This window comes from Onychomys torridus, chromosome 2 (genome assembly GCF_903995425.1).
Source record: "Onychomys torridus chromosome 2, mOncTor1.1, whole genome shotgun sequence".
Lineage (NCBI taxonomy): Eukaryota > Metazoa > Chordata > Mammalia > Rodentia > Cricetidae > Onychomys > Onychomys torridus.
Window position 1 is genome coordinate 80,374,372 of NC_050444.1, and position 23,211 is coordinate 80,397,582.

General features: G+C 45.8%; 1 protein-coding gene across 1 annotated transcript in view; it reads left to right on the forward strand.

Moving 5' to 3' along the window:
* Snx30 (sorting nexin family member 30) overlaps positions 1 to 23,211 on the forward strand; it is a 107,163-nt gene that overhangs the window by 32,538 nt on the left and 51,414 nt on the right. The gene's annotated exons all lie outside the window — the stretch shown is intronic.

Sequence of the window (23,211 nt, forward strand, 5' to 3'; positions counted from 1 at the left end):
GACCCTCTGGAAGAGCAGCATTTCTCCAGCCCTTAATTTTAAAAATATCAGGAAATGAATGGAATGGTTGTGATAAAATGCACCATTTAGCATCTATGGTTATTGTTATATTACTTATTTTTTTTTCTACATTAGTTAATTGACTAATTTTTTCCCCATGCATCATTTAATTGACTAATTTTCCCCTCCCTTTTTTTGAGACAGGGTCTCACTATGTAGCTCTGGCGGGCATAAAATTCTCTGTGTAGACCAGGGTGGCCTCAAACTCATAGAGATCCACCTGTCTTTGCCTTCTGAGTGCTGGTGTTAAAAGCCTGTGCCACCATGCCCAGCTGTCAGTTGATTTCTTGATATTGAGCTATGTTTACATTAATACTTAGAATGCATCCTACTTTGCTTTGGATTTAATTTGCTGATGCTTTAAAGCTTTCCTTATTTTTAGTGAGTGTGCATGCATGCATGTGCATATGTCAGGGTATTTGTGCGGAGGTCAGGGAACAACTCCTGGGGCAGTTTTTGCCTCCTACTTGTTGAGGGAATATCTGTCTTGTCTCTGCTGTGTAGTATACCCCTGGCTAACTGGCCTTTGAGCATCACCATAGGAATGGTGGGATTACAGATGGGCTGCTGCATCTAGCCTTGGCCTTATGTGTGGATTCTGGGATCAAATTCAGATTTTCAGGCCTGCATGGCAAAGCACATTTACCCATGGACTCATCTCTCTGGCCTTGCTAATGCTTTGTGTGAAATTTGAATTTATTTTTTATTTTTTTGCTTTACCCTCCCCCCCCCAATTTCCTGACTGACTTGATTGATCAAGTTTGCTGTGTTCAATTTCCTTTTTGTCTGTGTTTTATTTCATGTTTCCATTTGACTAATGTTTGTAGCTGTATGTTTTTCCATAGGTAGGTTAGTTTTTAATCTAATTTTCTCCAGAACGAGGAGAAATGTTATGGCTTGCCTTTCTTTCGTGTCTAGGTTTTATTGATATCTTGACTTTGACCTCATGATTGTAGTTTTAAAAAAAAATTAATGTTCCTTTTATTTTATGAATCTTTTACTTAACAGATTCACACTTGACAGAAATGTCAGCTCTCTATTAAACTAATGCCATCCTTTTTTTTTTCTTTTTTTCAATGAAAGAGAGAGAGAGAGAGTTAGTTTCTGTCTGTCTGTCTGTCTGTCTGTCTTTCTGTCTGTGTGTACTAGGAATTGTGCCCAGGGCTTTGTGCTTATTAAGTGCACACTCTACCACTAAGGTACAACCAATGCATCCTCCTTTTTCCTCCCTCCCCCTTCCCCTGTCCCCCACTGTATCCTAGACTGGCCTGGAACTTGCCAAGGATAACTTTGAATTTATAATTCTCCTACTTCTAAATCTCCACTGCTGGAATCATAGGCATACACTACCACATCTAGTTTTCTGCAGTGCTGGGGATCTTGGGCCTCCTGCATGCTAGGCAAGCTCTCTGTCACCTGAGCTACCCCCAGCCCTCTTTTTTGAGTAAGGCTTATTTGGATTTAATAATGTGATGCATTATGTCCATAAGTTAAGAACCTCCCTCCCCCCACGGTATTGCGCAACACCGGGGTGTGGTGTGTGATATTTTCTGGGCACTAAGGCTATGGACGGCCTTTGCTCAGGCTGCAGGGACTGGGAAAGGTGTAGGGTTCGGTTGGGGAGGGAGAACACTGGAGACGGGGACCCTTGGACTTGGTTTTGAAGTCTTCCGTTGGGCTCTGGCTGGAACCGAGACAGAAGGCTGGGTGGGACCTTCTCAGCTGAGGAAGTGGGAAATGAGTTGCCTTGCAATGGAAAGTTTCACAGCTGTTCCTCTTTGCTTTCCCCAGAAACCAACCACCACTCCCCACTCTCCAAGCCTTGGCCACGCCCACCCCCAAACTCTTCCTGGCTTCTGCTTTCCAGCACTGTGGCCCTGAATCTGCTTGGCCTGCCTCTGCCTCCCAGTGCTGGGATTAAAGATATTTGCTGTCATGCCCAGCCCTATTAGGTTTTGGTACTGGTATTTATTTATGTTTTAATTTGTGTGTGGGGTGTGGGGGTGGGGTGAGTGTACCATGGCCTTCGTGTGGAGGTCAGAGGACAATTTTTAGGGAGTTCTCACCTTTTACCTTGTTTTAAGGCAGGGGCTCTTGTTCCTGGTGTTGCGCTGTGCACTTGTGCTCTAGGCCAGTCAGCCTAAGAACTTCTGGCTGTTTCTCCTAGATGCCTGGTAGGTTCAGGCATTGAACACCCTGTGTACAGAATCAAAGACATCCCTTCCATCTGGCTTTAGCATATCGTCTGGTGGCCAGGGCCTGTGCTGCCTCAGGTGATTCTGAGGCAGTCTGCCTTCCGGGGGCGTCCCTGCCACATAAGATGAACTTCATTAGGCAGGAATATTACTGTCTGTGGCTGACAGGAAAAGCACTTAGGTCACTGAAGACAAATGGGTGCTTTCTTAATGCATTCTTAATCTTTGTCATTGGGTGGCTGAGGACTGAAGAGAGGAGGCACTGCGTCTGTAGTTCATTTTCCTTTTAGCTCCGCTGGGCTGACAGAGCCTTAGACCCGTGCATCACCATCTCTCTTCCTGTTTGCAAAGTCCTTCTTTGTTCTTTGGATCTGATGGGATTTTGAGAAAAATAAAACAAATAAACAAGCAAACAGAAAACAAACACTGTCCCTGAGTGGTGATGTTTTTGCATTTGTTTTCAGTGTGGCTTTGTGGTCAGAGATAGTCTTTAAAGTCTGCCCAGTTGATAGGAGAAATGGTAATGTTTTCATTTTGATATGAGCTGGGTGTGGTGGCTCTCAGGAGGCTGAATGATTGCCGAAAACTTCAAGGCCAGCCTGGGCTACATTGTGTATTCTTGGCCAGCCTGAGCTATAGAATGAGACCCTGGTACACAGACAAACATGCAGGGCAAACACCTGAATTAGTCTCAGTTCTCTAGAGAAACAGAACTAGTAGGATGGATCTATATATGTTAAAAAGGATAGTAGTGGTCCAGCTACTCCAGCAATGGCTTTGTCTTAGTCAGGGTTTCTAGTGCTGTGAAGAGACACCATGACCACGGCAACTCTTATAAAGCATTTCATTGGGGCTGGCTTACAGTTTCAGAGAGTTAGTCCATTATCGTCATGGTGGGAAGCATGGTGGCATGCAGGCGGATATGGTGCTGGAGAGGTAGCTGAGAGTTCTACATTTTGATATGCAGGCAGCATGAAGAGACCATGACACTGGGCTTGGCTTGAACATTTGAAACCTCAAAGCCCACCCTCAGTGACACACTTCCTCCAACAAGGCCACACCTCTTACTAGTACCACTCTCTATGGAGGTTATTTCATTCAAGCCACCACTGGCTGTCCCCACAGAAAGGCCAATAATCCAGTTGTTTAGTCCCCAGGGCTGGGTGTCTTGGGTGGTCTTTATCTGTGTTGGAGTCCTGAAGAGGTAGGCTCTGATACCGATGCAGGAACGCCTCAGCGGCAGGAGAGACGAACTTGCAGTGAGGGTGAGGGCAGGCAGGCAGAAAGCAAAGCTTCCTCCATCTGTGTCCTTTTATGTGGTCTGCCACCAGACGGTGCGGCCCAGATTTAGGGTGAGCCATCCAGTTGCAAATGATCTAGACTTAGGATGAGTTTTCCCAGCTCAGATGATCCCATCCAGAAAAAATCCCTCACAGGTGTGTCCAGCTCTTAGGTTTTGATTAATTCCAGATGTAGTCAAGTTGACAACCTAGATGAGCCACCACACCACCAGTACACATAAAATAAAATTAAAATAAAAGAAAACTCATTTTCATGTTATTTACTAATGAGGGTGAACAGTGGTTTATTAGCTGTATAATACAACTGTTCATTTTCTTTTGTGTTGGACTCTTTCTCTGTCTTTCTGTGTATGTGTGCGTTTTTATGCTCTTCTGTCACATGTGCAGATTTCCTCAACCAGCACACTATGCCAGGACTCATTTGCTACCATTTATTGCCACTGCTTCACCAGTCCCCATTCTTAACCAGAAAGAAGATATTTATGTGTGTATTTATTTAGACAGGGCTTATCAATGTAGCTCAGGCTGGCATTGAACTCATGATGCTCCTGCCTCAGCTCCTCCAGTGTTGGAATATTTTTCACATCTTAAATACATGAAAAATAATCTGAAGTCTTTCTTATATGTTGGAATATGTAAAAACTAGTGAGATTAAAGTTTCACTGTCCTTATGGAACAGCAGTTATGGCCTACTTGAGCTGTTAAAACAGATACCATATGTTACAGATTTGAGCATATTTACCCTGATGCTGAAAAATTTGTAGCCCCCGATATAAATTGTGCACAGAGTCCTTAAGCAACCTGACATTTGTTTTTGCATTTGGAATTTGAGAACATTATTTGAGAAGGTCCTGATTATTTTACCCTTTTAAAAATAGTTAACCAAATTCTCCATCAGTGTTCATTGAATAATATATTACTCTTCATTATTTGAGTTTCCATAGTTATCAATTAATATTAAAACTCAGATTTGTTCTGTTGATTCCGGGGCTGTCAGTGAGTCAGCCATCAAGCTCTTTGGACAGGATCTATGCTATACAAGGGTCTGTGGGAATGAGAACCCCTGACCTCATGCATTAACACCAAAGGCTCACATCAGATGGATCGTCCACAGTGGAGCCTGACCACGTGGTTTACATCTGTGTGCAGACACTGGTAGGGTTCTTGGTCATTTTTCCAGAGTCCAGGAGATTGATGGAGACCAGATGGAGCTGCTTGTTAATGGCCTGTGGCCCTTCTCTGGAGCTGGCTGGCTCTGAAAGGCCCTCGAGCAGCGGCCTGACTCCAGTTATTTCTGTGACACTGGAGGAGCGGGAATTTTGTTGTTCTAAGAAACGTATGGAAGGCTGATGGTTGTCATGGGCTTCTTTACATGCCACATTGTAAAAAAAAAAATGAAGGTGGTATTGGAATATTTTGTCTGGTTGATACTGTTTAATGAAATCTCTGGCATGTGAGTGGCAGATGGTGCTTGCTCTGGGGTCCCAGACCCAGTTCTGTGTCCCTCTGCCTGTCACTGATGTGTGACTCTAGACCTGTGTTCTAACCTTCTTAGTCCATGTTCTGTTCTCTCAGTAGTCCCATTGGGATAATAAAATCTCCTCTCTGCTTCCAAGTTACTCTAAGGGATAAATAAGACCTACATGTGAGTAACTCCCTTGCACACTGTCTGCCAGAGAGTGTGCTCTTAGAATACTTTACTGTTCCTTCCCTTGATTGTAGTCATGTATAATCACTGTGAAATATATACAGTTTTATCTCCAAATACAGATTGTTTAGCCTTAAGTTTGTTTTGTTTTTAAAACATTATTTATTATTATTATTATTTGATGTTTTGAAATAGGTTCTCACTATATCTATGTATAGCAAGGCTGGCCTGGAACTTGCTGTGTAGCCCGCGCTAGCCTTGAACTTGCCATCTTCCTGCTTCTGACTCTGGAGGGCTGGTATTACAGGGGTGTACCACCATGCCCAGTTCATTTCTGATTTACGAGTTGACTAATAGCCCAGGCTCCTGGCTGCTCAGCTGGACATCTTTTGCTCTCTTGTCGAGGGTGGGTTCAGCTGTCCCAAGAACACTGTATGATGACAGCCTGTAGACTGTGACCCTGACCTCCTCAAATGGATGGGGAGGTCCCAAGGTGAGGGCTGTTGATGTTGAATAGTGGAAAAATGGCCCAGGTTTGGTGTCAGTGAAGCGGACCATTGAAGAGAAGCAGTCTCTGGAAACAGTTCTCAGGGGATCAGAAGAGAATGACAGGCTCTCCGTGAGCTTGGCCTCAGTGCTGGCTGAACAGTTAGTTACTCGGCAGCTCTCACCCTCTTGTCCTGAGGATGGAATCTATGGGCATTGCGGAGTTGTTGATTTGGGCTTCATTTGATTTTGCCTGAAGGGAAACGTTGTCTAGTCCTCTGTTTAAAACACAATTTCCTTCTGGTTTTGGTCTGTTTTTCCCCCTACCTGGGAAGTATTCAAGAGAATATCCTAGTCTTTGTTTTCTGCTTGTTTCTATTGCAAGAGCACATGCTAAATTCTAATGAGCAGATATTGGGCAGATAGTGGCAGGGTGATCCTAGCCACCTTGGCATTCAGGACCCCTCGTTTGCCCTTCCTCTCCTGGCGTCTTAGGGGAAACGGATGGTGTCTGCCTGCCCTAGCCCTTTCCATCCTCTGCTGCCTGTGCTGGTCCTCCCTCTTGGTTCTGTGTGCTTTTTCCGAAAAGCCAGAGCATGACCACCACTTTCCTGCTTCAAAGCTTAGCGTCCTCTGTGGAGCACTTGTCTAATTCCTTCTTCGGATCCCCAGAGGCTGGAGCATCTACTTTCCAGGCTGTGTTTCCTGCCACTCCTCCCACGCAGCTCACACCCGTCCAGGGGCTGAGCTCCAGCCGATGTAGCTTTCTTCGCTGGGCTGTCTTTCTCTTCCACCGAAGGGCACTTTCCTGTTCCTGGAGAGTTTGCACCCACACTCTCAGTATCCCTGTGCAACCTGCCTCCTCTTGCAGCTAGTGTGAGTGAGTCTGAGGGGCTTGCTAGTGTGAGTGAGTCTGAGGGGCTTGCTAGTGTGAGTGAGTCTGAGGGGCTTGCTAGTGTGAGTGAGTCTGAGGGACTTGCTAGTGTGAGTGAGTGAGTCTGAGGGGCTTGCTAGTGTGAGTGAGAGAGTCTGAGGGCTTGCTAGTGTGAGTCTGAGGGGCTTGCTAGTGTGAGTGAGAGAGTCTGAGGGCTTGCTAGTGTGAGTCTGAGGGGCTTGCTCGAGGCCTGATCGCCGGCTGGAATCTCAGCCCAGGCCTTGTGCCATGCTGTTGAAGAAATGAAGTCATCCTGAAGTATCCTCCAAGAGTGAGATTCCTTTCCTCCTTCGCTCTGGACCACAGGTTTTCTCTTCGTCTGTGCATTTATCACTGTGTATCATGTTCCCATGCTCCACGCAGCAGCCCACACAAGATTCCTGCACTCAATTCCTTCTCAGTTTGCTTTCCTTCCCAGAAAAGCACCTGGCAGTCATCAAGAATGCCGTGTTTGGATTAAATAGATGCTCAAATAAATTTTGCTTCTTCATATCTTCTCATTTGTGGTTGGGGGGGGCTATAGCACCTGTCAATTATGCCACTCAAAATCCCATGTGTCAGAAAACACCTGTACTTTGGTCTATAACATAAATAGGGAGTGATAATTATTTGTTTCTCTGCCATCTCATAGAAACATAATCAGATATTTTATTACTGGAAGAGAGGTGCTTAACACATGTTTAATTATATATATTTTAGAAATGTAACCTTTTAGCTAAATTTTGTCCAACAGCTGTACCTGCACAGAGAAGCATCTTCAGCAGGTGTGGTGGTGCACACCTGTGATCCCAGCCCTGGGAAGCTGGGCCTGGGCTGCCTAGGGAGAGACCCTGTCAGACCCCAACCAACAAAGGGACCTGGTGCTTTTAGAAAACCTCATTGTTACTGAGCTCCTGGATATTGGCTTCAAGACAAGCCTGCGAGTCTCTCCCTCTGGGTGAGACCCTGTAGTCACTGCTATGCCAACATGAAGGGGTCATCTCTTGTCCAACTTGGTTGTAACAGTTTAGACAAGGTTGTAAGGGTTGGTCCTCATTCTCTTCTTGGGCTTCTTCCTTCATCTGTCTGTCTCTGCTGGCTACTGTCACGTGAGGATTCAGATCACTGGCCCTTCTTTACAGAGTTCATTTCTTCTGCAGCTGAACTCAGAAGGGCCTGCGTAGAGGATGGGACTGTGACCGGTGCAGCCCTGCATTTCTTTACCACAGGGATATGTTCTGAGGAATATGCTTCTAGATGATTTCCTCGTTCAGTGAACATCGTGGTGTGTACTTACACAAACCTGAGTGGTGGTGGAGCTTGCTGTGTGGAACACACAGCCCGGGGATGCCCAGCTGTACAGCATGTTAGCGTCTTAAATAGTGTAGGCAGTTGTAACCGTGGGATTCCTGTAACTGAATCTATCTACACACAAGAAAAAGGAAGTGAAACATGATGTGAAAGATACAGACTAGCAACAGGCTTGTCAGGGCATTCAGCACAGTGAATGTGGAGCTGCAGGCCTGGACGCAGCTCTGGGGTCACTGGCTGACTGCATCTGCTCTTACCTAGCACGGTGCAGCCTACGAGCTCCGTGCACTCAGGCTGCAATAAATGGATGCAGTTTTAAATTTGGTGACATCTCATTTTACTGTAAGAAACTTAAAAAAACTTTTTGACATTTTGGTTAAAAAACATTTAGCTTAAAACGCAAGCTGCTCTTTCTCTTTCCTGTCATTTCTAGCTTTGACGAGTCCTGGGGGGATTCCATGCATTCACAGTTAAGAACTTGCTTTTTCTCTTCTTTCTTAAGGTTTGAATCATTTTTTTAAGAACTTGCTTTTTCTCTTATTCCTTGATGTTTGGAATTGTATTACTGTTTTATTTATTTTGTATGTGACTGCATGTGTGTGTGTGTGTGTGGTCAGAGGACAGCTGGTGGCAGTCCTGGGCCTTGAACTCAGGATGTCAGACTTGGCGGCAAGTGCCTTCACCTGAGGAGCTATCTTGCTGGCCCATCCTAAATTTCTTTCCCATGACCAGACTCTTGGTGCAGTACTGTTCTTTTCTAGTGACTCAACCATAGACATTAAGAGAAATCACCCTCATCTGCTGTAGGTCACATTGGTAGGGTGTGGGATTAGACCCGGAGCAGCCATGGACATTAAGAGAAATCACCCTCATTTGCTGTAGGTCACATTGGTAGGGTGTGGGATTAGACCCGGAGCAACCATGGACATTAAGAGAAATCACCCTCATTTGCTGTAGGTCCACATTGGTAGGGTGTGGGATTAGACCCGGAGCAACCATGGACATTAAGAGAAATCACCCTCATTTGCTGTAGGTCACATTGGTAGGGTGTGAGATTAGACCCGGAGCAACCATGGACCAAGCAGGTGGCTCTGCAGGCTGGATATCCATCCGGACTTTGGGGTTGGACATGTGTTTTACACGGGTGTATGCCAGGCCTCTAAAGCAGGTGCCTGTGGGCACCGGGTCTTCTGCCTTGTGGAGTTCCTAGGAAAGTATGATGTTAGTGGCCACCTTTGCTGAGATGTAGACCGGGATCATCGCGGAGCACCTCAGAGTGACGCTGAGAGACCTCTGTCCCTTTTAGGCCAGGAGAAAGAAATGATGAAAACTGACCTTAGGAAGCGTGGCCTTCTGGGACACAGTCCACACTTCCTTCCAGTTCAGCACCTTCTGGCCTTGTGCTAGTTTTCAGTTTGGGTTGTGGATTTGAAGACACCCCACTGCCACAGCTGTAGGTGTGTACGTCACAAGTCTTGAGTGTGAGAGTACCTCACCAGAGGGTGGTTTCACTTGTGTGTCCAGCAGAAGTAGGGTGTGTTTCATTTCTGCTACGGATCAGAAAGGCCGTTTAAACTCTGTAATCCTCCCTTTTCCCATGGCAGTCTTACGACCCCAGAAGTTACGCTCTCTCTTCCAAGGACACATATGTCAGATGCACAATTTGACACGTAATTTTTGCCTTTGAGATACCACAAATTCCAGAGAGTCTGTTTTGTAAGCGAGTGGTGAATTTTTGGTAGCATCTGATAAAAGGACGCTTTCAGTCTTCCTGAAAACGTGGAAGATTTTAAAACACAACTCAGAGATGAGAGCTGTTAAGAGCAACTTCACAGGAACATTTGATGCTTGCCATTGGTCTGCAAGTCTGTCCTGTGCTGTTCCTTGCCTGACTGGTTTTAGCCCTCAAGGGATTTTGGTCCGGGTAATGATTAACCAATAAGCATTTGCTCACACAGAACATACTAGTATTTTGTTTCGTTTAGACCTTTGTTCTGACAGCCAAGAATGCTCTTTGCTAATTTTTCTGACATGTCTGTGTGGTGCTATGTCAGGTGACAGTTCAAAAACATGTGACCAAATTTTTTTTTTCCCCCCCGAGACAGGGTTTCTCTGTGTAGCTTTGCACCTTTCCTGGAACTCGCTTTGGAGACCAGGCTGGCCTCGAACTCACAGAGATCCTCCTGCCTCTGCCCCCTGAGTGCTGGGATTACAGGCGTGTGCCACCACTGCCCGGCCACCAAATTTTTAAGATGAAAGAATTAGTGGTTACAAGGTTGGGTTGGGGACTGAGCAGTGGTTAAGAGCACTTGCCGCTCTTGCAGAGGACTAGGCTGGATTGCCAGCAGCCACATGGAAGCTTACTGTAACTCCTGTTCCAGGGCATTCAGTACCTTCTGGTGTCCAGGCACTGCATGCACATTTGTACTTGCAGCCAAACACTCATGCACATACAGTAAACACACAAAGGCTATGTAGGCTCCTCCCTCCAAAGGGCACTTGAGTGTAGTTGCTTCCTTAACTTTCTCTGCGGAAGGGCTGGAGAGATGGCCCTGTGGTTAAGAGCACTGACTTCTCTTCTAGAGGACCCAGGTTCAATTCCCAGCACCCACATGGCAGTTCACAACTGTCTGTAACTCTAAGATCTGACACCCTTACATAGACATACATGCAGCCAAAACACCAGTGTTCATAAAATAAAAACAAAACAAAACAACAACAACAAAAAAGCCGGGCGGTGGTGGGGCACGCCTGTAATCCCAGCCCTCGGGAGGCAGAGGCAGGTGGATCTCTGTGAGTTTGAGGCCAGCCTGGGCTACAGAGTGAGATCCAGGACAGGCTCCAAAGCTACACAGAGAAACCCTGTCTTCAAAACTACACCCCCCCCAAAAGAAAAAAAAAACGTTCCCTGCGGACATGTAAAAAATGTCTATGCCCCCGCCTCCAGGGTAGAGTGCCAGTGTCAGACCAAAGTAATGATTCTGTTTAATTAGCTTAGTGAGCCAGTGAATGTATTTGGGTTTACTTAACAGGGTTGTGGGTGACCTCCAAACAGCCATATCACCAAAAGGTCTCATCCCTGATTCACCTTCATCCCTTCACCATAGCTGCATAGATGGAGTACCCCTTTAGTTTATTCTCCGTGTGTTCTAGCTGACAGGTGTGTCCAGTATGCACCCTGTGGCCTACATGGACCCCAGGATAGCTGTGAATGGGGCCCAACACAAAATTGCAAACTTACTAAAAACTTGATTTTCATTTCCTGTAATTAGATGCTTCTTGAGCCTGACCTGGGTGGATGACAACTTTGTGTTGCAGTGTCAAAAGGTGGGGGACCCCTGCCTGAGTAGCTCGGAGGCCTTGTGCGGGTTGGGGCAGAGTTGAATCCAGCTGGGAGGGAAGGGCCCTGGAGAGAGTGGTTCAGATCTCAGGTGAGGGGCTAATGACTGTCCCTTCCCTGGACACATCAGTAGCCCCATCTTGGAAGGTCTCTTTTGGGCGGTCACCACTCCTCTGATAAGATGCTAATGGCTGTTGTGCTTGGAGGACAGTGCTCCACAATGTGGTGTTGCTTAACCGTACTCGAGACCTGTCTTCTTTGTATGACGTCACTTGAATGAACTCATGCCTGTCATTCAGTCTTCCTCACTATGGAACACACAGCTCTGATGGCTTCTGGAGGGTTCTATGCCCCAAGGCCTTGTGTGATGTGGGTGCAGAATGCCAGTGGAGGAGTGAACATTTTGCTCAGATTTGTGGGTTTGGCTTGGCAGGATCCCAAGAGCAGGTTGGAGGTGGGCATAAAAGAGCTGCTTTTTAGGTAGACTTGTGTTTTTAGGTAGAGTTGGGAAAGCTTACTGTCTTCTTAGAAAGCTGTGTCCTTGGACTCTGAAGTCTGCCAGGTGGTGTAGGCATATGGTGACCACACAAAATACCCGAGAAAATAAAGTTCAGGAAAGAAGGGTTGCTGCAGGCTCACAGCGTGAGGCTGCAGATCATCAGGATGGGAAAGGCATGGGCAGGAGCATGAGGTGGCTGGTCATGGTCCATCTGTGCTCAGGGAAAGAGAGAGAGATGGATGGTTGCTGCTGCCCAGCTCCCACCCTTTTTATTCAGCCCAGGGCCTCAGCCCAATATGACAGTGCTCTCCATGTTGAGGGTGGCTCTTCCGACCTCAGCTAATCTAACCTGGGAACTCCCTTACAGACATGTCCACAGGTGACAGTCAGGGTCATCCATTGCCCCTGTAGTAGTCAGTTTTCTTGCTGTGGCCCTTAGTTATTATTCATTTGGGGACAAGCTTTTGAGAATACCTCTCTTTCCTTTGGTGTTGGTGACTCCTCAGCCTGGAATGTGCAGGCTGTGTACTACTCTAGCCTTGCTTTTCCATTTGGCAAGCCTCCTCCTCCTCCTTCTCATGCTGTCGAAGCACCCTTTACTCTCCCCCTCTGATGCACAGAGTACTGTTACAACCAATTTTGCTTTGCATCATCATTACAGGGTTTGGCATTCATACCCTAGCTAGACTGAGTTGTTTAAACACAGATGGTCTTAGCCCTATGTTTTAGTAACCCTACATCATCTCTTTGGCTGACATCTCTTAATGCTCAGTATATTCTTGAAATAGTGGCTCCTCCTTAGAGGATGTGTAGGAATCATGTTTAAATTAATCCAAGAGTTAGACAAAATCTTTGCTTCTAAGAATGTCCAGAATAAGGTCTACAGTCTTGAGATTCCTTCAGAAATCTAATAACAGATCATGGAAACCTTGCCAAAGAATGTGGACTGGGGCTCTTTGATTTTGAAGTTCATTTGAAGGTGTTCTTTTACATTGGGCCGATGCATGCAATTTAAGGGCAGGGTTTCTCATAGGGAGGCTAGGGAAGCATGTTCAGTTTCTAAAAAGCTTTTTCAGGCTGTAAGTGTGGAGACAAGGTAGTCTGTGAGCCCCCATAGAGGAAGATGTGTCATATAGGAAATGGTCAGAATACAGGGCAGGAAGGAGTAAACCTGTTCTTGGACAGCACCGGCCTGCAAAACAGACTGTGCTAGTCCCAGGATGCACTGGGTGTGTGCAGACAGCTGTGGAGGTTTGGAGACGATTTTGACATAGTGTTTCTAAGTCAGAGGTGGGGAACACTGAACCTTTTGCTATGAGTAATAAGGAGAGCCAGTCCAGGAGCTTGGACATACTAGTTTAGTAAGACATTTGAACAACTAGGGTTAAAATGGGTAACGTCTTTAAAATTCCCTACTGTTTGTATCATCATTTCCTCTCTACAGTTTAGAAAATTATACAGACATTTTTGTAATTATCTGCACTAGTCAGGTTTACTGAAGTAATAAACAACTCCCAAAGCTCCCAAGTTTGCAACAAATATTCATTTCTAGGTCATGCTGTGTGTTCTGGTTGGGAGTCAGCTGCACCCACTGTTCCCAAGTCAAATGTTTCTGAAGGAGAAGTCCCTTTTGGGGACATGCTGGGCAGAGGAAAGAGCAAGAGACTGTGAGAGCTAAGTTTCTAAAGCTCCTCTTAGGTCTGGCCTAGGTTGCCCTTCATTCATCTGCCATTGGCTGGAGCAAGTCACATGACCTAACCCACAGCCAATGGGATGAGGGTTTCTCTGTGAGAAACCATTTGTAATAGTAAGAATGTATGATCCTCTTGCAGGAGGGGTCAGTCCCTTGGGTGTCCACTGATTGCCCCTGTGTGTTGAGCCCCCTACTGTTTTTCACTTAGTAATATTTGTAAATGCATCGTTTGCATTTATCATTTCTGAATGTGTTGAAGATTTTGTCTCACTGTTCCTTGCTTAAATTTTAGGTTAATTTGGGGAAGCTTGACTTGCTATGAAGCAGTGTGGCTGATGACTGCATGTTTTCAGTGCCTCATTGTGGTGTCTCCAGATTCTGAACAATGGCCAACACTGGGTGTCAGAATCTTACTTCTGAAGCTGGGTGAGGGGGCATGCACCTGAATCCCAGCACTGGGAAGTAGAAGTAGGAGGATCAGGAGCTCAAGGTCATCCTTATCTACATAGTGAATTCTGGGCCAGCCTGGGCTACATGAGACCCTGCCTCAACATTCCTCTTCCTTGAAAAAGGCTCTTTTTTCTGAAGTCAGTAGCTGAGCCTCCAGGGTTTCCCACTCCTTGCTGTATTGTATTGATACTATTGAGAGATGATCCACACAGGATGAAGTTTCACTATTGTCAGTTATACGCTTGGTTTGTAGTGTGTTCACAGGACGGTGAAGCCACCATCACTCTCACCAGCCCCATCAGTCCCTGGCAGCCACAAGTCTGCTTTCTGTGTGGGGACATGTCTGTGCTTACAGTAACATATACGGATCATAAAATGTGTGGTCTTTGAGTTTGGCTTCCTTCACTAGAATAAGATTTTCAAAGTTCATTGCTGATGTTTCTGATAGCATTATGAACTTTCCTTTTCCAAATCCTTAATTTTGCTTAGAGATTTTTATAGAGTCGCTCATATTTCCCAGTGAATGACACCAGTAGACACTTTGGACCTTGTGGACAGGGTGGCCATCAACAGTCCATCTGCATACAGTTCTTAGTGTAGTAATTGCATCACTACATTTCCTAATGTTGAAGCCTTCTTGGAACCATACATGCTGTGGATATCTCCCTGTATAAATAAAATGCTGTTTGGCCAGTGGCCAGGCAGGAAGTATAGGCAGGCCAAGAGAGAAGAGAATTCTGGGAAGTAAAGGCTGGGGTGGGGAGACACTGCCAGCCGCCGCCATGAGAAGCAACATGTAAAGACACCGGTAAGCCACAAGCCATGTGGCAAAGTATAGACTAACAGAAATGGGTTAATTTAAGATAGAAGAAGTAGGTAACAAGAAGCCTGCCACGGCCATACAGTTTGTAAACAATATAAGTTTCTGTGTGTTTACTTGGTTGGTTCTGAGCATCTATGGACCTGGCAGGTGAAAGAGATTTGTCCTGCCTGTGGGCCAGGCAGGAAAACTCTAACTACAAATGGTGCCCAACGTGGGGCACGAACCCACGACCCTGAGATTAAGAGTCTCATGCTCTACCCTGTTTTTCAAAACAGGGTTTCTCTGTAGCTTTGGAGCCTGTCCTGGACTAGCTCTGTAAACCAGGCTGTCCTGGAACTCATAGAGATCCACCTGCCTCTGCCTCCCGAGTGCTGGGATTACAGGCGTGCACCACCACTGCTCGGCCATTCTTTTTTTTTTTTTTTTTTAAATATTACATATTTATCGTGTATGCAGGCCAGGAGGGGGTGGAGATACTGTCATGTCACAAGTGTGTGGTTCAGAGCGTAACCTCTGGGAGTTAGCACTCTAGAATGTGTGGGTTCTAGGGGTCAAACTCAGGTTGTCAGGCTTGGTGGCCAGTGCCCTGACCCTTAGCCAGTGAGCCACCCCAAAGCCCCTATTCTTTCAAAAAATGATTTTATTTTATGTGTATGGATGTTCTGTTTGCATGTATGTCTATGTGCCATGTGTATGAAGGGCCCTAGGAGGGCAGAAGAGGCGTTGGATCCCTTGGAACTGCAGTTACATGTGGAAGCCCACAAAGATTCCAACTTGTGTTTCGACTCAAGTTCAGAGAGAGTTTATGTTGCTGTCCAAGGCTGCATCATAGGGTCCAAAGGCATGGTTACCAGGTGTCTTATATGTCAAGGTCTCATCACAAGATGCTTTGCCATGGGGCATGTTTACCAGGTGTTTTAAAGGGTCTACATTTGGTTGTATATTGTGTTTTGATCTTGAAAGGGGGAGGTCTTCTGCCTCTCCCCTTGCTAGTGTATAAAAAGTCCATCAGAAATAAACTCAAGGCTGCTGTGTATTGACCCAGGGCCATCTGGAAGCTATCCTGTGTCTCTGTATTTTTCTACACCTATATTTCTCTCTCATTTCCCAATTCCTCAATTCCCCCTTCAAGGAACCCTTCAGTAGGTCAGGGCTGAACCCCAGTGCTGGTCCCCTGACAGTTACAGATGGCCATGATGTAGGTGCTGGGAACTGAACCCAGGTCCCCAGGAAGAGCAGCCAGTGCTCTTAACCACTGAACTTTCTTACTGGCTCCCTGATATATATATAAAAATTTTTGTTTTTGTTTTTGGAGACAGAATTTCTCTGTGTAACAGCTCTGGCTGTCCTGGAACTCACTCCGTAGACCATGGTGGCCTTGAATTCACAGAGATCAGCTTGTCTTTGCCTCTTGAGTGCTGGGATTAAAGGCATGCGCCACAACAACCCAGCTTTCTTTAAATTTTTTAAAATAATTATTTGTTTACTTTTTGTGTATGAATAGTTAGCCTGCATTCATGTATGTGCACCACATGCATGCCTGTTGAATACCCTGGAACTGGAGTTGCAGATGGTTTGGGGCCACCATGTGGATTCTGGGAATCAAATCAGGGTTCTCTCAGCAACAGGGACCAATAACCACTGAGCCTTTTCTTCAGCCCCCTTGATATATTCTTTTTAAAGATTCATGAAAAGAAATTATGTTATGCATGTGTATGTGGGTTTGTGCATGTGACTGCAATGCCTGCTAGAGGCCAGAAGAGGGCATTTGGATTCCTGGAGCTGGAGTTACAGGCAGTTGTGAGCCACCTGGTGGGTGTTGTTGCTGGGAACAAACTGAATTTAGGTCCTTTGGAAGATCAGGGAGCAGTCAAGTGCTCCTAAGGGCTGAGCCACCTTTCCAGCTCCCATCTTTTTAAAAAGCTGTTTTTAAGAGCTGGGGATGTAAGCTTAGTGTTAGAGTTAGGGCTGGGCTCAATCCCTGCCCTTCAGAATAATTGATTAATTAATTAATTAGCTGGTGTGTTTATGGCATTTCGTTACACTTGATAAAACTAACACACAGTATGGTTTTAACTGTTACTTTATTGTTGGTGTATATGATAGCTCCCTTTTTGTCATGGTGTTTTGATAGCAGATTACTGGTTAACTGTCACAAAATGACTTGGAAGGTTTCTCCATGTTTTCATGTGTGTCTCAGAATATGACTGAGGTAGGACTTCTCAAGCTCACTGGGCTCCACTGTAAAACCTCTGGGGCCTTGGTGGTTATTGTTTCCAGGGTTTCTTTCTGTTTAACTTCATTTTGCTGTTTGTCTGTGAAACGTGATCCTAAAAATTAGTCTTAACAATAAAAACCCAGAGTCAGAAATTGAGGGTGAAAGCTGAGAGATCAGAGAAGCAAAGCAGCTGCCACTAGAGACTTCTTACCTCTACCAGTCCTCAGACGGAATGGGTTGGCCTCTCTCTACGAATCATCAGACTGAATGGGGGTCGAGATCCTGTCTCCACCCACCTTATATCCCTGTCTCCACCTCCCTAGTGCTGGGATTAAAGGCGTGAGCCTCCCATGTGCTGGGTTCCAAGGCATGATCCTCCCAAGTGCATGCTGGGATTAAAGGCTTGTGCCTCCACTGCCTAGTCTCTATGGTTAACTAGTGGCTAGCTCTGCTCTCTGATATCCAGGCAAGCTTTATTTGTCAGAACACAAACAAAAATATCACACAACATGTCTGTCTATCCTTCCCCAACGCTCCCAAGCTTGTGTGGCTTTCTGGACTTACTGGTGTAGCTATTTGTAATATATTTGTAGCTTACGATTATAGAGAGATAAGACTTCTTCTTTCTATATCGGTCAGGCTTTGTAAGTTCTACATTATCTAATCCATCTTTTAAAAGAATTAAATTTTGGTTTGTTGATTTTTCTTGTTTTTAGTATGTTTTAAGTTTTCTGACTTTTTTTTTTTTTAATGGGAGCACAAAGTAGATGTGGCCTAATGTGTTCATTTCATGGGATACATGTGTTTATCTGCTGTGTGGTCTGTGCCTCTCTTCATGTGTGTTTTCTTGGGTCAGAGTGATGAGACAGTGCAGGCTTAAGGTTTTAGTTTTCTTTTTGGTTTGTTTACTCATGTCTGATGTGGTAATAACACTGGTCTGCTATTGGCCTCACATCAGAACAGGTGGATTATTGGTTTGCCTCTGTTTCTGCTTGATGTTGCTAGAACTGTCTTTTAGGAATCACTTGAACACACAGGAAAAGGATGGAGGGAAGGAAGGCGAGTCCTGGGCATTCTAGTTAGTGAGAGTTGTTTTGGCATTTCAGTGTCGGGGTTCCCAGTGGCTTGTCTTCCATGGCAGAGCCCCACACCCTCAGTTTTTTCAGACAAGTCTGAGTGGTCTCATCGGCCCCTAAAGCCGCACCAAAGCCTTGTGGGAATGGCGCCCCCTGCTGGTGATTCTCATCCTCTAATCCTAGTACTGCACCTCAGCCGGAAGCCCTTCTTCCTCTCCCTGCCCTGCCTACCACATCCCGCCCCCACCCTAGCCCCTACAACTGCATTTTCAAATTAGGGTGCATGTGAAGGGTTTGGGGTGAAGACATTTTCTACTGCTTTGCAAGCCTCAATGACAGTTAAATGGCCTCAAAACTCCATTGAAGGTGCCTCTTGGTCCCCTTTCAGCAGTGTCCCAGTTATATCTAGTGGATGTTCGCAGGCCTGGCCCTTGGGTGGCACCCTCTCCTGGTTCCCAGAGTCACGCTTTTCCTATTTGTCTTCCATTCTTTAGGTGCTAGGTTAGCATCGAGTGGTAGGGTGGGGAGGAAGTAAGCTGGGGTGGTTAACTCACTGAGATTGTCTGGAAGTCTAGATCTATAATTTTATCTGTCTGTCTTGATCTATCTATCAATTTTTTTAAAGCAGAGCCTTGCTATATAATGCAGACTGCTCTCAAACTTGTAATTCTCCTGCCTCTGCCATCCCAGTACTAGGATTAGAGGCATGCTTCTCTATGCCCACCTTGGATTTATAGTTTCTGTAATGAGTGTGCAGCATCTTGTCTGTCTTATTACTGTAAACACTATCAGTCCTGCTCATTTTCCAGGTCTCCTTGCCTTCCCTGTTCTGTTCTGTTGAGTATCTTTGATAAGCCTGTTTTTGAGTGTTTCCCTTTGAGTTGATTCTCCATAGTGGGTTTAAATAGAATTTTACAGCAAAATCATCGGTCAGGAGTGTTCTGTTCGATTTGTGTAGGACATGGTCATTCTTCAGGTCTCTGCTATGCATGTGACTTAGGACAAACCGGGCAGGGATTGGCAATGGACAAGTGCTGTCCTCTCCTGTGGGCCGCCTTGAGCTGCTTTGCGGGGCTCTTCTGTCACCCACATTTCCCCAGTGGTGTCAAAAGAGAAGCTGGACTATGTTAGTATGATTTGTGTTTTTACTGGCTCTGTCTCAGCTCCCAGTAGATGCCACTCTGCTGTTAGGAACCTCCTGTTTAACATAACACAGAATCCTGGCAGAGAAATGTGTTAGTTGTCCTGCTAACCACTGGCCATAACAGATCTTGGAATTCCTTGAACCAGAGGAGTTTGTGAAGCAATGCAGTTCTCTCTGCGTGTCTTTCTTGGGGGTAGAGGGAGGGACAGGGGACAGAGGAAGGAATGTTCTGCAACTACAGGCAAGGGTTGACATTTTACAGCAATGAGCAGGCTTTTTGTTTTGTTTGCTTTTAGAAATGGGGTTTCTCTGTGTATCCTTGGCTGTCCTGGAACTTGCTATATTTATTTATTTATTTAAAATTATATACATATGCATGTGTCTGTGTGTGAGTTTGTGCACATGAGTGCAGGTACCTGAGGACACCAGAAGAGGGCGTCAGGTTCCTTAGTGCTGGAGTCCCAGGCAGTTGTGAGCCACCCTGTGTGGGTGCCCTTTGCTAACATCAAGTACTCATAACTTACGGAGTCATCCTTCTAGCCTTGGGTTTAGATATTTTTTAGAAGCACCCTAGCTGTAGTATGGAGAACTGATTGATGATAACAGCCTAGTACCCCCGCTCTGTGTCTGCAGCTCATGCTGGTCTTAGGTGGTGCTGTTACCATGAGATGCCCGCTTTAGGTCAAAGCACAACAGACTCGGCTGCTGAGGTCTCTGCCGGGCAGAGGTGCCTGGACTGGTCACGCCACCCAACACTTGCTCGTCACCCCTAAGATTTTCCTGTTTTCTTAGTGCATTTATTTCTCATGGGGCAGGATCTTGAAAGTCATTTTGTGATAAACTTATGACCCCAAAGGAAAAATGTTGGCTTTACCTGACTGGCTTTAAAAACAGCAGATTCTTGTTTACCTAGAAGCATTTGTGACCAGAGGATGGAGAGGAAGAACAGCAAAGGGACTGGAAAAATTCCATGAAGGGATCCAGCTTGCTAAGGAACCCAGGTTCAACTGCTGGCATAGCAAACACTAGGACAGGCTAGGTCTCAGTCTGCGTCCTCATGGAGAGAGGTCGAGGCTGACTTGCTGATCTTGTGAGGCTGTCATTGGTCGTCAGAGCGGTAGCATCACTGCTCCAGAGACTTCAGACACTTGGGTCTCGCCTGTCATTCCTATGTGCCTTGCTACTGCAGGGGACACCCTGGAATGAGAGGTGAAGGTGTTTTCCCTGGCTGTGTAGTCCCAGGAGGCAAGGATCCGACCAGATTTGGTTGTGACTGAATTTGATTGCCAGACTCTCCCTTCCTATACTAGTCAGGGCATTTCAGATTATATGTGGCTATTCAAGGTTACTGGCTGAGGTCCTTAGGGCAAAACCTAGAAGCATTGGTATAGAGTCTGTAGATCAGGCAAGAGAAGGCAGATAGATAATTATATCAGCACATGCACACACATGTATACATGCACACACAGGGAGAAGCCATTGTTTGTGGTTAAGTCAGGTGTATAAATCAATGATTTAAAAATACTTATTTTATTTTATATGTATGAATGTTTGTTTGCTTGCACGTATGTGTGCACCACATGTGTGCATGGTACCTGCAGATGTGATAAAAGAACTTTGGATTCCTTGGAACTGGAATTACAGACAGTTGTGAGCTACCAGGTAGGTGCTGGGAATTAAACCTTGGTCCTCTGCAAGAGCAGGAAGTGCTCTTAACTACAGATGCATCTATCCAGCCCCTAGATCAATGGTTAATATTTACAGTTGCTTCTGTGCAGATGCTTCCCAAGTGTGGAGAAGAGTGGGAGGGGGAGGGAGAGGGAGAGAGAGAGAGAGCACGCATACATGCACATCTGGTACATTTGGTAACATCTATATTAAAGGAGGTGGATTTCAAACAAAGACAAGATATTTCAGAATTGGCTAGGCTAGATCACAGAAAACCACTATTTGAGTTGATTGGCTTGTTTGGCCAAGGTTTTGATTTTGTTTTTTAATTTCTTTTGTGCAATGGTTAGCCACTGACTGAGCTGTTCTGAGGCCAGTGCTTTAGTGTTGATAAATATAAAGGTGGACCCTTGCAGAGTCTAACAAAGTGGCCTGCCTGCAGTCCATGTTTAAAATTTTACAGACAGGGCAGTGCCATTATGGCTCTCTCAGAGTTCCAGAGATGATGTCTGACACTGAGTGTGGCACTCCATGCATGCTCTGTGGTGTCGGCACTCCGAGAAGGCCAGCAGGTGAGGAGCAGCAGCTGTAACGAGGCTTTGCCTCCATATCCACACCAAAGCAGCTGCAGAGGACACAGTGTCCCAGCTAGCAGCACCTCATGCTGCCCTGCAGTTGGAAGCATAGCTGAGAGAGAAAGAAGCATTGTGTAAGGTGGGAGTTTGTTCCCATGAGCACCTTCTGTAAAGATCGTTGAAGAGTATTACTTTAACTATGTAAAGATGGGCTACATTTGTTTTACCCTGCCTGCCTAAGACTCCTGATTGGTCTGCTAAAAAGCAAATGGCCAATAGCTAGGCAGTAAGTGGAGATGGGGCTGGCAGACAGAGACAATAAGTAGTAGGAGGAATCTAGGCTGGAGAGAAGAGCGCGGGAGAGAAAGAAAGGGAGAAAGAGGGCAATGCCTGGGGCCAGCCAGCCAGGTAGCCACCAGCTAATCAGCCAGAGGAACCAGGAAAGTAGGACATACAGAATGAAAGAAAGGTAAAAAGCCCCGAGGCAAAACATAGATGAAGAAAAAGCGGTTAAATTAAATTACAGGAGCTAGTGGGACAAGCATTAGATAAGGCTGAGCATTCATAACTAAGAAGTCTCTATGTCTTTATTTGAGAGCTGGTTGGTGGCCCAAAGAGAAAGCCTACTACAAAAGATGACACCCTTTTAATAGTTACAAAAACTATTTTGTTGTTGTTGTTGTTGTTGTTGTTCTGTGTTTTTGAGACAGGGTCACCCTATTACATAGCCCAAGCTGTACTGGAACTCACCATATAGACCAAGCTAGCCTTGAACTCACAGAGGATCCACCTGCTTCAGCCTTCCCAGTGTTAGGATTAAAGGCACATACCACTACACCTGGCATTATTTTTGACATTGCCTTAAGTATCTGATTAAATGATCTGTGTTGGCACAGATGGGAGGCAAAGGAGAGAACCTTCTGTGTCCTTCTGTCACCAATGAGCAGGATGGCATTTCTCTTGACCCGGGCTGTGCTTTCCTCTGCCTTGTCTCATCTTTCTTCTTTGGGGTCTCCTCTGATCAGCTGTAGCTCATGGATATGACTGCTGAGGTGACTTCCAGGGGACGGATCAGAGCTCCCAGAGCACTTCCTTAACCCCACCCTATGGTCTGGGGTCACCAGTGCCTTCCCATTGGTATCTTGTCACTTCCTTGACTCCACCCTATGGTCTGGGGTCACCAGTGCCTTCCCATTGGTATCTTGTCACTTCCTTGACTCCACCCTATGATCTAGGGTCACCAGTGCCTTCCCATTGGTATCTTGTCACTTCCTTGCCACCTTCTTAGTCTTTGTCTTCCAGTGATTTCTGAGGTGACACTCAGGTGACATCCCCATCTTCTGCTAGACACAGGTTGTGTTCCCTCATCAAATCCTAACACGGCAGGGGAACCATGAGACTGAGCCTTAAAAGTTCATGGCCTTTGTCTTAGTTAGGGCTTCTGTTGCTGCGAAGAGAGCCCTGACCATGCAACTCTTATAAAGGAAAACATTTAACTGGGGCTGGCTTACAGTTTCAGAGGTTTAGTCCTTTATTGTCATGGTGGGAAGCATGGTGGCGTGCAGGCAGACATGGTGCTGGAGAGGTAGCTGAGAGTTCTACATCTGGATCAGCAGGCAGCAGGAAGAGAAGAAACACTGGGCCTGGCTTGAGCATTTGAACCCTGAAAGTCCACCCCCTGTGACACACTTCCTCTAACAAGGCCACAGCTCCAAGCAGTGCCACTCCCTACGAAGCCTGCTGGAGCCATTTTCTTTCAAATCACCACAGCCTTTTAAAAACACTATATTTGCAAACAAACAAAAACACTG